At 47.2% G+C, this 16394-nt stretch overlaps 1 protein-coding gene and 1 non-coding gene across 3 annotated transcripts in view; both read left to right on the top strand.

The window, feature by feature from the left end:
• ZBTB7C (zinc finger and BTB domain containing 7C) overlaps positions 1 to 16394 on the top strand; it is a 312607-nt gene that overhangs the window by 170193 nt on the left and 126020 nt on the right. The gene's annotated exons all lie outside the window — the stretch shown is intronic.
• LOC114810363 lies at positions 1304 to 1441 on the top strand. Its single transcript, XR_003758064.1, has one exon. It is a non-coding gene; the product is annotated as a small nucleolar RNA SNORA7 (small nucleolar RNA).

The raw sequence follows: 16394 nt of genomic DNA, 5'->3' as shown, positions 1-16394 counted from the left end.
AAGGAGATGTACATCTCATTAAAGCAATAGCAATAAATAGAATCAAGGTGAAGTACATCTCATTAACAAAATAAATGGGGTAATAAAAATATAAACAAATGAGTGGACGAGCACAGTGCTGAGGGGAGGGGAAGGGAGAGGGGGGAGGAGCAGAGGGAAAGGGGGGGGGGAAGGGGGCTTAGCTGAGGGGAGGTGAAGGTGGGAGGTAGAGAGGCAGCAGAGGGAAAAGGGGAAGCTCAGTCTGGGAAGGCCTCTTGGAGGAGGTGAGCTCTCAGTAGCATTCTTCTCTCTAGAAAAATCTTGTGCAAGCCTCCTGTTGCTCCAGTCCCCATTTGGATGGGAGGAGGTTGTGGCGAGGTGCCATATGGGATTGGTGACCGAGGTTGGTGAGTTTGCCGTCAAGAAGGGCTTGGAGCTCCTCGGCCAACTGGTAGCCCTGCTCCCTGCTTAGGACAGAGAATGCCCTTGTCACGATTGCCCTAGGTTTGTTCTCCTTAAATTGGGAAGTAGCATGGTCTAGTGGAAAGAGTACGGGTTTGAGAGTCAGAGGACCTGGGTTCCAATCCTGAAACTGCCATTTGTTTCCTACGTGACCTTGGACCAATCATTCAGCTTCTCTCAGACTCACTTCCCTCAAGTGTATAATGGGGATTCAATTCCTGTTCTCCCTCCTACTAACACTGTGAACCCCACACAGGACAGGGACTGTGCCTGACCTAATTAATTTGTACCTACCCCAGGGTTTAACACATAATAAGCGGTTAACATAGGCCATGAAGAAAAAGAATCCACATATTCTTGCAGGAGTTTGGGGGAGGCTTGTTCCTCTGGAAACCATTATTCAGCGAGTCACAGAGGGGAAATGCTTGTTTTGGAACACAAGAGGATAAACTTTGGACTTCAACTAATTCTTTTGCATTTGGGGCTTCCCACGGTAGTTTACCACAGAGGTGTGTATTCAGCGACATTACCCGGAGCAACAGCGTCTGCATTTCTAGTCCGTCCCAGCTCAGATTTTCAAATGCCCATAAATTTGGATGCAAGACTAATTCTGAGTTTGCCAGACTAGGGAGTGCCAGGTGTGAATAATGAATTATTCTGAAAGTTGTTCATGCATTAGATGCACCTAACATCTTAAAGACTGTACCTCCTTGCAAAGACATGTTGGCTCCTGCAGGTATCCATGTGGGTGTGGCCTAGGCATTTCCTTGGGAAAGTGAGGGCCCCAGATCTGACTTCATTTGGGATAGGAGATCCTAGACGGCTTATCATCATCGTCACTGGTGCTCTGTATTGAGCACTTCCCCTCTCAGGGATGCACTTGGAGAGTTTCCAGTCCTCTACCAGTCTCGGGTACGAGAGGAACAATCCAGCAGAGATCTACCCATTCCATTCCTAGCTTGGCCAGTGGCTAGCGAGTGGAAGGTTATCTGCTACAAGTCAAAACTCATACATGCTGGGCAGCGGTGGCACGGGAGAGAGTCAAGGGCGGAGATTCAAGTTCACTGGGCGGATGGCAGCAATGGTAAACCACTTCTGGTTTTTTACCAAGAAAACTCTATGGATATGCTACCAGAATGACTGCAGATGGAAAGCGGGGCATTCTTGGGGAGATGTGTCCGTGGTGTCGCTATGGGTCAGAAATGACTCAACGGCATAAAACAAGACAAGATTGAGCACTTGGGAGAGTACAGTAACTCTGAGTTGGTAGGCACGCTCCCTGCCCATGACAACTTAGAGTGGCAATTCATTATTCAAGGGTTCATTATATACCCTCAGGTAATAATAATTTTGGTATTTATTAAGTGCTTACTGTGTACCAAGCACTGTATTAAACACTGGGGTATTTGCAATTTAATTGGACAAAGTCCCTGTCCCATATTCATTCATTCATTTATTCATTCAGTCGTACTTATTGAGCATTTACTATGTGCAGAGCACTGTACTAAGTGCTTGGGAGAGTACAATGCAACAGTAAACAGTCACATTCCCTGCCCACAATGAGCTTACAGTCTAGAGGGGGGAGACAGACATCAATACAAATAAATCAAATTACAGATATTTACATAAAAGTTGTGGGACTGGGAGTGGGGAAGAGCAGAGGGAGCAAGTCTGGACGACACAGAAGGGAGTGGGAGATGAGAAATAGCGGGGCTTAGTCAGGGAAAGCCTCTTGGAGGAGATTCTGCCTTCAATAAGGCTTTGAAGGGGTGGGGAGAGTAATTGTCTGTCTTATTTTAGAAGGTAGGGTGTTTCAGGCTAGAGGCTGGACATGGGCTGGGGGTTAGTGACAAGACAGGTGAGATCAAGGCACAGTGAGAAGGTTAGCACTAGAGGAGCCAAGTGTGAGGGCTGGCTTGTAGGAGAGAAGCAAGCTGAGGTAAGAGGGGTCATGGTGGTGGAGAGCTTTAAAGCCAATAGTGAGGAGTTTTTGTTTGATGCGGAGGTGGATGGGCAACCATTAGAGTTTTTTGAGGAACGGGTTGACATGTCCTGAATGTTTTTGTAGAAAAATGATCCAGGCAGCAGAGTGAAATAAGGACTGGATCCTCATTTTACAGATGAGGTAACGGAGGCCCAGAGAAGTGGTGGAGCAAAGTCACACAGCAGACAAGTGGTGGAGCTGGGATTAGAACCCAGGTCCTTCTGATTCCCAGGACGGTGATCTATCCACTAGGCCTTTTGGTCATTTCCTTTACTCTTCAATTCCTCCATCAAAAGATGAGGAGGTGGGAGAGAGTGGAGATCATCAGTTTCTAGACTGTTTCTACACCATTCTCTAGACTTTAAGGTCATCCTATAGAATGTAAGCTTGTTGTGGGTAGGTAATGTGTTACGTTGTACTCTCCCAAGTGCACACAGTAAGTGCTCAATAAATATGATTGATGCCTTAGTTGATTGTTTCATCAGTTTAGTTCCTTAATAAGTCACCTGGGGAAAGGGCTTAGCTGACTCAAAGTCAGACAATAAGAGGGAGCAGAGGGTGTATCAAGTTAGACCTATGAATTTCAATTATTCATGGTTCTGTCCCCAAGTACGTGATTAATGGTTGGGTGCACTCAAAAACACACTTTTCTATGGTATTTGTTAAGTGCTTACTACATGTCAGGCAATGTGCTAAGCGCTGGGATAGATACAAGTTAATCAGCTTGGACACAGTCCCCGTCCCAGGGCTGACAGTCTTAATCCCTATTTTACCGATGAGGTAACTGAGGCACAGAGAAGGGATGGGAGGCGGCGGGGGTGGGTGGATGTGGGGGGAAGGGTGGAGCTGTTTTCTCCATTAACCTTTACCCCCCGCCCCGTCCTCTGCCAAAAGGGAGTTCAGGGCTGCTATGTTAGAGAACCTCCAGGATTGCAGGAAAATGCTGACACTGACAACTAGGGCGGCCACTAATGACACTCAAAAATACCCAGGTGCCCCCTTAGCAACCTGAAAGGAACAAGCTGACATTAATTAGGTGCATTAATGACTCAATCAATCCTATTTTTTGAGCCCTTATTAAGCGCTTGGGAGGATACAGTAAAACAGAGTTCATAAACACGTTTCTTGCCCACAACAAGTATACAGTCAATAAGGGGAGACAGACATTAATATAAACAAATTAGGCATATGTACATAAGTGCTGTGGGGCTGAGGGAGGGGTGAATAAAGGGTGCAAATTCAAAGGGTGCAAGGGCAACATGAAAGAGAGTGGGAGAAGAAATGAGGGCCTAGTCTGGGAAGGCTTCTTGGAGGAGATGTGCTTTCAATAAGGTTCTGAAGATAAGGAGAGTGATCGTCCATTGGATATGAAGAGGGAGGGCATATCAGGCCAGAGGCAGGCTTTGGGCAAGTGGTCAGTGGCAACATAGAGGAGACTGAGGTTTAAAGAGTAGGTTGGCATTAGAGGAGCACAGTGTGTGGGCTGGACGGTAGTAGGAGAGTAGCGAGGTGGGATAGGAGGGGTAAGGTGATTGAGTGCTTTAAAGCCAATGGTGAGGAGTTTCTGTTTCATGCAGAGGTGGATGGGTGACCACTGGAGGTTCTGGAGTGGGAAATATGGACCGAATGTTTTTGTAGATAAATGATCTGGGCAACAGAGTGAAATATGGACTGGAATGGGGTGAGACAGGAAGCAGGGAAGTCAGCAAGGAGGCTGATAGAGTAATCGAGGCAGGGTAGGGTAAACAATTGGATTAACACGGTAGCAGTTTGGATAGAGAGGAAAGGGCAGATTTTAGTGATGTTGTGAAGGTCAAACAGACAGAATTTAGTGATGGATTGAATATGTGAGTTGAATGAGAAAGAGGAGTCAAGGATAATGGCTGAGGTTATGGGCTTGTGAGACAGGAAGGATGATGGTGCTGTCTACAGTGATGGGAAAGTCAGGAGGAGGGCAGGATTTGAGTGGGAAGATAAGGAGTTCTCTTTCAGACACGTTAAATTTGAGAAGTCGGAGGGACGTCCACGTAGGGATGTCTCGAAGGCAGGAGGAAATGTGAGGCTGCAGAGAAGGAGAGAGATTAGAGCTGGAGATGTAGCACTTTCTTGAGCAGGATTTGCTCATTCTGTGAAAAGTCTGATTCAACCAGATTGGGAAAATAAAAGTGAGGCTCTCTGAGAGTCAGAGATGAGACAGAGGAGGTGCTTTCCCCTACAGGCCCCCAAACCCCTACTTGGTCTGCGGTCACAGAGCTTTTTCCCCTTCATCTCCTTGCTCCGGCTGAGGTCCCACCAGGGCCTGCCCCGTGGAATAGAAGGTGTTTCAGCATAAAATCTTCCAACAGAGGAGATTCCCAGGCCTAGCAAGAAGTCCATGTGAACGGGACTGGCCTTTGAATTTCTACCCTGCCTCTACAACTGGAACTGGCTTTCCCCAGAGATCTCGTGAACTTTTAATATGCATTTTGGCTCTTTGATTTGCTTTCTTTATATCACTCCTGGGGCCCCTCTGTGACTTCCACCAGCTGAGGGAAGGAAAGCGGGAAGAACTGAGGAGACGGAATCCGAATTCCATCAGAGGCGGCGGCCGCGGTTCGTTCATCCGATGTTCAGACCGAACTTGAAGTTACGAAGACACCGAGCACTAAATCTGAAAAATACAGCAGGGACCTAGATTAAACCTGTGGGATACACATAGCCGATGGAAGCCAGATGAAGATTAATGGAGTATAAGGAGATTACAACAAAAATGAAATGATCTGTGTTGGACCTGAGCTTATCCTGGAATGGGGAAGAAGGTCTAATTAAAACCCTTTGAAGATATAAAGGGTCATATAAATGCTAACGAAACAATAAATAATATCTAGTTCAGATATATTAACATGGAACTGTTTGTCGGCTGCTTTTATGTTTCTTTCCATCTTCCAAACCTAGCTTGGAGGATTTTTCATTTATCTTATTAGGAAGAATGTAGTACTAGGCGGCTTGTGTCTTCCACTGGTTGTATTTTGCAAAGATTGAGGCAGAAAGGCCTAATGCACGTAGGAAATGGAATAGTAAATGGTGGCAGAGAGAGAAGAGAGGCTTGAAGCGAGGTAGAGAGAGAATAGCTTACAGGTTTAAGGAAGATGCTTGCAAGGCAGGGTGATGTCTCACCGGGGAAGGTGACTGCATTATATTAGCCATAATAATCCACCTTGTCATAACTTATGCTTGGCATGAAATTGAAGGAAAGAGACCGGGATCCGAGAAAAACACCATTTTGAATGCAAAGACATATAGCTACTTATAGAGCTACTCCTCTGGCACCCAAGCTGGAAGGTTTTGTTCAGATGGGAGTCTGACTTGGGGAGGAAGCTGAGAAGCTAGCGTCAGGCGATTATCAAGCAGCATGGCCTAATAATAATAATAATGTTGGTATTTGTTAAGCACTTCCTATGTGCAGAGCACTGTTCAAAGCGCTGGGGTATTCATTCAATAGTATTTCATTCAATAGTATTTATTGAGCGCTTACTATATGCAGAGCACTGTACTAAGCGCTTGGAATGAACAAGTCGGCAACAGATAGAGACAGTCCCTGCCCTTTGATGGGCTTACAGTCTAATCGGGGGAGACAGACAGACGAGAACAATGGCAGTAAATAGAGTCAAGGGGAATAACATCTCGTAAAAGCAATGGCAACTAAATAGAATCAAGACTAAATAGAATCAAGTAGACACAGGGGAATCAGGTTGTCCCATGTGGGGCTCACAGTCTTAATCCCCATTTTACAGATGAGGTAACTGAGGCACAGAGAAGTTAAGTGACTTGCCCACAGTCACACAGCTGACGAGTGGCAGAGCCGGGATTCAAACCCATGACCTCTGACTCCAAAGCCCGTGCTCTTTCCACTGAGCCACGGCCTCTTGGAAAGAGCATGGGACTGGGAGTCAGAGGACCTGGGTTCTCATCCCAACTCTACCACTTGCCTGCTGCTTGATAAGGGCAAGACAATTAACTTCTCAGTTCCCCAGTTTCCTCTTCTGTAAAATAGGAATTCAGGGCCTGTTCTTCCTTATACTAAAAATGTGAACCCTGGTTGGGGACAGGGACCGTTTCTGACCTGAGTACTTTGTATCTACCCCAGTACCTAATACAGTGCTTGATATGTAGAAAGTATTTAACAAATACCACTGCTATTATTATCATCAAGAAATCAGTATTCTTATTAAACACTTACTCCGTGTAGAGGGATATACTAAGTGTTTGGGAGAGTATAATGGAGATAATAGATGTCAACCCTGCCTGATTATCGTAATGATAGAATTTAATAAATGCCTATTCCTTGCCAAGCACGGTGCTGAATGTCGGGGTAGATTCAAGAAGATCAGATGGGACTCAGCCAGGCAGCACCTTCTAAATTGATCATTCAGTGGTATTTATGGAGCGCTTACTGTTGGCAGAGTCCTGTAGTGAGCTCCTGAGAGAGTACACTACAACAGAGTTCATTCGTTCGTTCAGTAGTATTTATTGAGCGCTTACTATGTGCAGAGCACTGTACTAATTGCTTGGAATGTACAATTGGAAGACACATTCCCTGTCTACAAGAGAAGTCGCTTGGCCTGATGATAAGAGCACAGGTTTGGGAGTCAGCGAACCTGAGTTCTAATCCTGGTTCCACCACAGCCTGCTGTGTGACCTTGGGCAAATCACTTCACTTCTCTGTGCCTTGGTTACCTCATCTGTAAAATGGGGATTAAAATTAGATTGTGTCCAACCTGATTAGTTTGTATCTACACAAGTGCTTAGTACAGTGTCTGGCACATAATAAACACTTGACAGATTCCATTAAAAAAAAAGCTTACCGTCTAGAGGTGTAAAACCATCTGTTTTAACACTGCAATGACTCTGCCCTAGGATACTCCTTTGCAGCCATTACCCCATAATACAATGGTATTATGGGTGGGGGTGCTATGAAACTGATGCTTTTCACTTCACGGAGAAGCAGCGTGGCTTGGTGGAATGAGCCCGGGCTTTTGGCAGTCAAAGGTCACCGGTTCTAATCCCGGCTCTGCCACTTGTCAGCTGTGTGACTGTGGGCAAGTCACTTAGCTTCTCTGTGCCTCAGTTCCCTCATCTGTAAAATGGAGATTAAAACTGAGAGCCTCACGTGGGACAACCTGATGACCCTGTATCTATCCCAGCACTTAGAACAGTGCTCTGCACATAGTAAGCGCTTAACAAATACCAACATTATCATTATTATTATTATTACATGAGTCCTTTAATACCTAGCCGAGGGGCCAGAGTGCTCTCCGTAAACTGAAAGCTCCCAGTCCTCAGGAGAACTAAATCAGGAGAAACCTCTTCCCGGAGAGGAATTTTGGTGGTTGGTATCTCTAGCTAGGTATTGTGGAGTCCCTCAGATCGTTTCTGACATCCGATTCCATGGATCTTGCTTCAGACTCTTTTTCTCTGCCTATCCAGACCGAGGGAAATGGGCAAATGGTGCAGTGTGTGATCCCAGTGGAAAGAATGTTGGACCTGGGCGTCAGAAAAGCTGAGTCCTTGTCGTGGTCTTGCTGGAAATTTGCTGGAAGGCTTTAGGCAAGTCATTTAACCTCTCTGACCTCCGTTACCTTCTTTTTTGTTTTTTTAAATGATATTTCTTAAGTGCTTACTATGTGCCTCCACATCAGTGAGATGAAGGCATTCCAAGGCCTCACTGGTCAATCTTATTAATAACGCTAAAAATAATGATGGTATTTGTTAAGCCTTTACTGTATGCCAAGCATTGCTCTAAGCACTGGGGTAGCTACAAGTTATCCAGGTTGGACAAAGTCGTGTCCCACGTGGGGCTCGCAGTCTTAATCTCCATTTTACAGGTGAGGCAACTGAGTCACAGAGAAATGAAGTGACTTGCCCGAGATCACACAGCAGACAGGTGGCAGAGCCAGGATTAGAACCCAAGTCCTTCTGACTTCCAGGCCCACGCTCTATCCACTAGGCCACGCTACTTCTCTATTAGGTTATCTATCAGTCAATGATATTTATTGAGTGCCTGCTGTGTGCAGAACACTGAACTAAGCACTTGGGAGAGTACAGTCTAACAGAGTCGGTAGACACATTCTCTGCCCACAAGAAGCTCAGAGTCTAGAGGATGAGCTTACGGTCTTATTCCAAGTAGAGACGTCCTGAAGGAAGGAGGAAATGTGAAAATGCAGAGAAGGAGAGTGATCAGAGCTGGAGATGTAGTTTTGAGAATCAACTGCATAGAGGTGGTAGTTGAAACAGTGAATGAGTTCTCCAAGGAAGTGAATGTAGATGGAGAAAAGGAGGAGACCCAGAACTGAACCTAGAGGTGCTCTCACAGCTAGGGGGTGGGAATGTGTGGAAGAACCTGTGAAAGAGACTGAGAATTAACAGCCAGAGAGATGAGAGAACCAGGAGAGGACAGTGAGAGAGAAGCCAAAGTTGGGTAATATTTCCAATGTCAAAGGCAGCTGAGAGTTTGAGGAGGATTAGCATGGATTGCCTTTGCATTTCACAAGGTGATCATTGGTGACCTTTGAGAGGGCTGCTTCTGTGGAGTGAAGGCAACAGAAGCCAGTTAGGAGGAGGTCCAGGAGAGAACTGGAAGAGAGGAACTGGAGACAGCCAGTGTAGACAACTCGCTCAAGGAGTTTGGAGAGGAATGTTAGAAGGAAGGGGGGGGCGTTAACAGGAGGGAACAGTGGAGTAAAGGCAGGGTTTTCTGTAGTACAGGAGAGACGTGAACATGTTTGAAAGCAGTGGAGAAATAGCACTTGGAGACCAAACAGTTGACGATGGTGGTCAGGGAGGGAACAAGAAGAGAAGAAGGGAGAGGTAATGCTTTGATAAGGTGCACCGGGATCCTTGAGATACTATTGGGAAAGATGGCACAGTTGAAGAAGGGGCAGGAAGAGGAAGGGGCCAGAGAGGAAGAGGGGAGATTTTAGGGAGATCACCCTGAACAGTTCAAATTTTCTTAATTGGCAAAGGTAATGGGCTTGGGTGTCAATGAGGATGGAGAAATCATTTTTCCAGACAGAGAAGAGGGCAGAGTTAAAGCACGCAAGGATGAAGTTGAGGTGGATGATGTTGGTCTGATAGCTAGATTTCTGCCAGCAGTGCTCTGTGGCTCATGCACAGGAGAGAAGTAAGCAGACTTGTGGAGGCGATTCAGGGACGTGGGTCCAAACGTTACCAGGTTGAGAAAGGGATAGGTGAGCGAATAAGTTGAGTTCACTAGAGAGGGTGGCGCTGAGAGCATCAATTTGATCGTCAGTGGAAAGTAGTTTGGGTATGAAAACTAAATGGAGCATGATGATTTAAGAAAAATCGGATAGGGTCAAAAGATTGGAGGTCTCTGTAGGGGAACAGGACAAATTTGTGGGGAGGGTGTGTGTGGGAGAGAAGACGTGTGAAGAGGTTGTGGTTGGAAGAGAGATTTCAGTTTGGGTGAGAGTAGAGATTGTACGGTGACTAGAGATGATGAGTTTGAATGAGTTCAACTCGGTGAGTGGGTGAGGTGGGGTGGAGCAGGAGGTCAGTGGTTTAGAGAAGTGATAGAAAGTGGGCAGCGGAAGCGTTGTCGGGAACATCTGTATGGATATTGAAGTCCCCAAGGATCTGTGTAGGGATGGGGAAAGGAAGAAGGAATGTGAGAAAGGGATGAAAATGGTTCAAAATGTTGGAGTGGGAGGCCTAAGTGGTGGTGGTAGATGAACGTGACTAGTATCTGGAGTGGGTGGTAGAGATGGACGATATGGGTTTTCAAAGGAAGGAAAAGAGGGATGGGGGAGGTGGAATGGTGCAAAAGCAGCACTCGGGAGCAAGAAGGAAACCGACTCCTCCCCGTTTCCCATGTGAGTCTGGGGGAGTGGGTGAAGATGAGTCCCCCCTCTATAGAGAGCATCAGGGGAGACTGTCATCTGGGGAGAGCCAGGTTTACTGTCTCCCTTCAAAGCCGCATTGAAGGCACATCTCCTTCAAGTGGCCTTCCCTGACTAAGCCCTCCTTTCCTCTTCTCCCACCCCCTTGTGCATCACCCTGACTTGCTGTCTTTACTCATCCCTACATTCCGGCCCCACAGCAAATATCTGTAATTTATTTATTTATACTAATGTCTGTCTGCCCCTCTAGACTGTAAGTTCATCGTGGGCAGGGAATGAGCCTGTTTATTGTTAAATGGTACTCTCCCAAGCACTTGATACAGTGCTCTGCACACAGTAAGCACTCGCTAAATACAATTGACTGATGGCAAAAAGAAGCATTGACTGGGTCAGAAATGCGTCATAGATGAAGGGAGGCGGCATGGCTTAGTGGCAAGGACACGGGCTTGGGAGTCAAAGGACATGGGTTCTAATCCCAGCTCTGCCACTTATCTCTTGTATGACCTTGGGCAAGCCTCTTAACCTTTCTGGTCCTCAGTTACCACATCTGTAAAATGAGGATTAGGCCCACATGGGACACCCTGATTACCTTGTATCTATCCCAGTGCTTAGTAAAGTGGTTTGCACATAGTAAGCACTTAACAAATACTGTAATTATCATTATTATTATTATTAAGGAAGATTTTTCCATAATGGAGCCAGAGTACCACACTTGGATGAGGCTGTGGTGGAATTGCAGGGGGAGGGAATGGTGCTAGAGGTGGGGAGGGGTTGGATGGGAATGAGCCGATGGGGGCAAGTGCAGGAGGAGGGGAATGAGGAATGGTGCTGGGATAAGGTGACGGGGATGGAATTGGGGAGAGGGGTGGGGGCGGTGCACTGTCAGATCTCCTCTGCCCTTTCCGTGTATACACCTGGACATTGTCTTCCCCAAATTCTCAACCTGGATTTTAAGGTAGGGGAGGAAATACAAGGCAAAGACAGTTGGTGGAACGGCTTTCCCAGTGCCCTCAGGAACACCGAGTCCTACTCTTCTATGTGAGGGCCCACTAGACTCTTGCCATGTTTTGGGTTGATTCCTCCATCTTACATTTTAAATGAAATTATGCAGGAATTTAAGAGCTGTAAACAACTTCTGTCTTTTCACAGAATCCCTCCTGTTTCAAAGAAAAAAAAATCACCGAAAAAAATACAGAAAGAGATCTTTCCTGGATTTCAAAGAAACTGGGACAAAGTGACAGGTTCTTAAAAGATTGGAACACCCTCCATGAGACCAAACTGCCTCTCTCTTTCAGTGTGGCCTCAGCGGGCTGGTCTTTTATTGACTGTAGAGTCCCCATTCACTCTAGAGTGAGCACATTCCCCCTAGAGAGCACTGGATGCTGACTCCATTTAAATGAATAAAGAGCAGGTTGGTACCCTTGCAGAGAGGACTTTGCGCAGCTCTAACATGACAAAGGTCCCAGAACAGTCTTTCAAGGGAAGATCTGGTGGGAGGATTTGGCCTAGTGGGTAGAGCACGGGCCTGGGATAGTCTTAATCCCCATAAGGTAAGAGGCACGGAGAAATGATTTAGAAGTGACTAATTCGGCAGAGCCAGAATTAGAACCCATGATCCATGACCCCCAGGACCATGCCCTATCCACTAGGCTACGCTGCCTTTCTGACTTTGATAGGAAAAGACTTACAAACAAGTACTGTGAGGGGGTAAGAGGTAGCTCTTGAGCCCTTGGAGTGACCCCGGGTGGCTTCTCGGGAATCCAGAGTTTGAGGTTCTCCACGTATCACGGAGAGATCCTAGCTGAGGTCAATTCCCACCTCGTACCATTCTCCCGGCCTGGTTCACTTCCCCCAAACACCAACCCTGTCCTCACCTACCATTATCAAAGCTATAGGATGGGGAGACAAGAAAAATTGAGTTTTGGAGGGTTAGAGAAAAGGACCAGCCACTTTTTCCCTCAGGTTTTTGGGCCTGCGAACCACTATGGGAGAGCAGTCGGGCGAGGGGCACAGTACCAAGTTGGGTGGCAGCAAACCTGGCCATTCTAGGTCAGAACTGGGGAACAAAGCGTGTCCGCGTCTCGGGGCCCACCTTGGCAGGCTCGGCTCAGTACAGTGCTCTGCACATAGTAAGAACTCAATAAATAGGAGCAGTTGACTGGCTGGACTAGCTAAGCAAACCGAAAAGCCCTCTCTTTAGAGGTCCCGGCAGTGCCCAGCAGAGGGAGAGGAAGGGAGCAGGGAATCCCATTTCCCTAGGATGCAGATGGTAATGGACCCGGGAGAACATCCCTGGCAGTGTTCCCGAGTGCTGAGCCAAGCTCCCAGCCTCTAGGCTCCCCGCTGCCGCCCGCAGCACCTCGAATGCCCCCGGAATAGGGAGGGGAAGGCAAGGGTGGGGAGATGGGTGTCTTCCCCAGCCCCGCCTCGGCTTTGTTGTTTGACCCGGAGCAAGCCACTTCTCCTGTCTATGCCTCAGTTTCTCTGGCTGCCAAAAAAGACGGTGAGCGCCCGCCACCTATTCTGCAGGTGTGCTAGGAGCACTGACAAGCGAGGGCTTGTTCGGAGCCTCGAGGTCCCCAGAGGAAAGGTGCCGGTCGTGATTTTGTTTTTCTTTTGTGGGGGAAAACAGTGATTCATTCATTCAGTAGCATTTATGGAGCGCTTACCGTGTGGAAAGCACTCCACTAAGCGATGGGGAAGAACTCCATCTAGGGTGCCCGGGGGGATCCGTGCCAGCCGCCGGCGAGCACAGGTCGGAACTTGGATCGCCTGACTCCGGCCTCTGCACGTCACCGGGTTTATGGGCCTGCCTGTTCCACCTGGAGAAAGTCACTCCGGGGACCTTTGCTTCTGTGTGCTACCGAGACCCCTGAGCAGATACGGTCCTCGGGCCCCGGACTACTGCGGGGAGCTGTGGCAGGAAGAACAAGACCTGATCTCTGTCCGCAAGGACTTACACGTGGCTGGAGATGAGATGAGTTCACCGTGGCCAGGGAATGAGTCAGTTGTATTGTTATATTGTCCTCTCCCAATCGCTTAGTACAATGCTCTGCACACAGTAAGCACGCAATAAATAGAATTGACTGCTTTGCATAAATGTGCAGAAAAAAGGGGATGAAAGGGACAAAATATAAAGACATAGGATGCAAAAGTTCATAAGTGTAAGCAACAGAAACTTAAATTCAAAATTTGCAGGGGGATGTATAGGTGGGATCAGGGGGCGAAGCTGGATCGTCTTCCATATCATCATCATCAGTCGAGCACTTACTGTGTGCAGAGCACTATACTAAGCACTTGGGAAAGTATAGTATAACAGAGCTGGTAGATGCGATCCCTGCCTACAGGGAACCTTACAGTCTACAACACTGACAGAATTTTGTGAGGGTTACTTTTGTAAGGAACCACAGTAGATGACAGAAGCAGGGTGACCTAGAGGAGAGAGCATGGACAAGGGAGTTAGAGGAATGGGGTTCCAAACCCAGCTCTGTCACTTTTCTCCTATGTGACCATGTGGGCAGCTCACTTCGCTTCTCTGTGCCTCCATTTCCTCATTTGAAAAACAGGGGTGCGATAACGTTTATCCCATCCCCAGCCTGCGGAGCCCCTACGTGGACAGGGACTGTGTCCGATCTGATTATCTTATATCTACTTCAGGGCTTAGTACAGCGCTAGGCACATAGGGAGGGCTTAACAGATAGTAGAGGTAGCTTAACCTAGTGGAAAGAGCACGGTCCTGGAGTCTGAGGACCTCTGTTCTAATATCAGCTCTGTTAATCGCTTGCTGTGTGACCTTGGGCAAGTTTCTTAACTTCTCTGCGCCACAGTTACCACAACTGTAGAATGGGGATTAAATACCTATTCTCCCTCCTACTTAAACTGTGAGCCCCGTAAGGGACAGGGACTGCGTCTAACCTAATTAACTTGAACCTACCCCAGGGCTTAGAGCAGAATTTGACACAGAGTAAGCAGTTAACAAATGCCACACAAAATATACCATTATTAGGTGCTGAGAAGAACGATAATAATGTTGGTGTATTAGAACAGTATAGAGCACTGTTCTAAGCGCTGGGGTAGATACAGGGTAATCAGGCTGTCCCACGTGAGGCTCACAGTCTTAATCCCATTTTACAGCTGAGGGAACTGAGGCACAGAGAAGTTAAGTGGCTTGCCCACAGTCACACAGCTGACAAGTGGCAGAACAGGGATTCGAACCTATGACCTCTGATTCCCAAGCCCGGGCTCTTTCCACTGAGCCACGCTGCTTCAAAAGAATAAGGCAAGAACCTGATTAGAATCGTTGGAATCTAACGGGACAAGCAAAGATCGTGAGCATATTGCAAGGTAAAGTACAGGAGCCAAAATAATAGAAACTGGTGCTAAAAGCTGTGATATAGACAGAAGAGTTGAAGCAGCTGAAGTGGATGGAATGACCGATTTAGTGGGTGGGAAGAGCGGAATGGGTGTTATAAACTGGGGAAGGAGTCATGCAGAAGGTGGATATTTTAGGAGAGCCTTGGGGCGGGGGAGTCTGTGGTTTGCTTTAGTAGAGGGAAGAACAGGAACATTCCAGACAGAAGTAGGTGGAATTCCCAGTTGATTACAACTCTCTTGCACTGTACTCTTCCAAGTGTTTAGTACAGGGCTCTGCTCACAACAAATGCTCAATAAATACCACTGATGGTGATGACTGGGAAAAGCGTAAGAGCGGAAATCGAGAGTTCAGTGGGTTTATTCTGTGAGTCTTGGAGAAACAGCATGGCACAGTGGATAGAGCACAGGCTTGGTAGTTAGAAGCTCATGGGTTCTAATGCCAGCTCCACCACTTGTCTGCTGTGTGACCTTGAGCAGGTCACTTCACTTCTTTTTGCCTCAGTTGCCTCATCCATAAAGTGGGGGTCAGGACTGTGAGCCCCACGTGGAACAGGGACTGTGTCCATCCCGATTTGATCAACCCACTGCTTAGTACAGTGCCTGGCACATAGAAAGCACTTAACAAATACCATTATTACTGTTCTTAATAATGGTAAGTCTCGGGTCCTCCCTGCGGGGTGCCCTCTTCAACTGCCATTCTGTTTTCCCAATGACTGATGTCCTTTACCACCCTGCCCTCTCAACTTTCCAGGCTTGGTCTGGGGTAGATTTTTCTCCTAAGGTTCTTGGTCCTGTGTGTCCTGCAGGCTTGATGATTGGCCTTGTGTCTGGCCCATTTCTTGAATGAGGGTGTCCTGTGGCTCTGGACTTGCAGGGGTCATCCTCTTTCTCAGGGTAACAGGCAGGAAATTGCTAATTCTGTTGTATGTACTCTCCCAAGTGCTTAGTGCCTTGCTGTGCACATAGTAAACACCCAAAAAATAACACTGATTGCTTGATTGGAGAATGGGGATATATCTGTTTTTCCTCCCTCTTACGCTGTGAACAGTGGGACAGAAACCGTGTCAAATCGGATCACCTTGTGTGTACCCCAGCACTTAGTACAGTCCAGATGAGGAAACTGAGTCCCAGAAAAGTCAAGTGATTCGCCCAAGGTCACGTAGTAGGCAACTGACAGAGCTGTGATTAGAATGAGATCTTTTACTCCAATGCCCGTGCTCTTTCCACCAGATCATGCTTCTTCTCCCCTCTCCCCTCCTCTAAAGACGAGCAGAGTTAGAGGGAGGTTTTGCTAATAGATCGCTCATCTTGTACTTGGGTGAAGTCCCTGCCGTTTTTTCTTTTCCAATGCAGTAATGGGCATGGACCAAGTTGAAGAGTGGACTTGTGTTCTGGAGTGAAAGCAGGGATGGCAGGCCTCGGAGATGCCAAAGAGGTTCCAAAGTCTCACCTGAGTCCTACAACACATTGGTGGAAAATTGGGAAGATGATCTATATCTATCTACCTAATCTGTCTATCCATCTATCCATCCATTTATCTATCTATCTAATGTTGGTATTTGTTAAGCGCTTACTATGTGCCGAGTACTGTTCTAAGCGCTGGGGTAGACACAGGGGAATCAGGATGTCCCACGTGGGGCTCACAGTCTTAGTCCCCATTTTACAGATGAGGTAACTGAGGCACCGAGAAGTTAAGTGAC

The sequence above is a fragment of the Ornithorhynchus anatinus genome, chromosome 3 (assembly GCF_004115215.2).
Source record: "Ornithorhynchus anatinus isolate Pmale09 chromosome 3, mOrnAna1.pri.v4, whole genome shotgun sequence".
NCBI lineage: Eukaryota > Metazoa > Chordata > Mammalia > Monotremata > Ornithorhynchidae > Ornithorhynchus > Ornithorhynchus anatinus.
Note: the sequence above shows the minus strand (reverse complement) of the source record. Positions and strands in the feature narration are given on the sequence as shown.